Here is a 770-nt window from a genome sequence, read left to right on the forward strand (position 1 = left end):
AACCGCGACTAAAGCCCGCGAGCGCCCTGGGCCCAGGCATTTGGTCGCGGTTCATCTGCCGAACCGCGACTAAAGACTTCATTAGTCGCGGTTCCTACAGTTTCGCGACTAATGGGGCTGGACGGAAGCCTCTTTTTCTACTAGTGATGCCGACAGTATTGCTCGGCAAACATGCCATACTCGGCAAAGGCACTATTTGCCGAGGGCCATCCGGCCACACACGGCAACACTACGAAAAAAAAGACACATCCGTGACATATTGGGCCGAACGAATTTATACTTACAGGACCAGATGGCAAAATCCAAAGCAAAGCCCTACACATGTCTGCGCATCCGGCGCATGGCTGTTATTTGATCAATTTTAGGACATTAAGCATCATCTTCATGCAGCCCCTGCCCAAAAGGAGCAACTACATTTTGTCTATAATGCATCTTTGACTGAAATTCCCGTTTCTATTTTTTTGTAGAGTGCTCACAAATTAAAAAACCTATGAAATGGCCAGAAGGGACCGGATATCCTTCTTAGCATGTGATTTTAGAAGCGACTTATGTTCAGCTTGCTGTGAATTTTATGATTTATCATTGCTATACTGTTAACTACTTAACTCGATACTGAAACATTGGAGCCGTAGTAATGTCCATAGGAATTCCGAACAGGCTTCATCAATTCAGTAAAGGCCTATGTAGAAACATCTATGACTTCACTAGAGAGTGGATTTGCACTAGAGGACCAGCTTTGCGCACAGCCTAGACCTACTTTCCTGTAGGTG

This window comes from Triticum dicoccoides, chromosome 2A, assembly GCF_002162155.2.
Source record: "Triticum dicoccoides isolate Atlit2015 ecotype Zavitan chromosome 2A, WEW_v2.0, whole genome shotgun sequence".
In the NCBI taxonomy this organism is placed as follows: Eukaryota; Viridiplantae; Streptophyta; class Magnoliopsida; order Poales; family Poaceae; genus Triticum; species Triticum dicoccoides.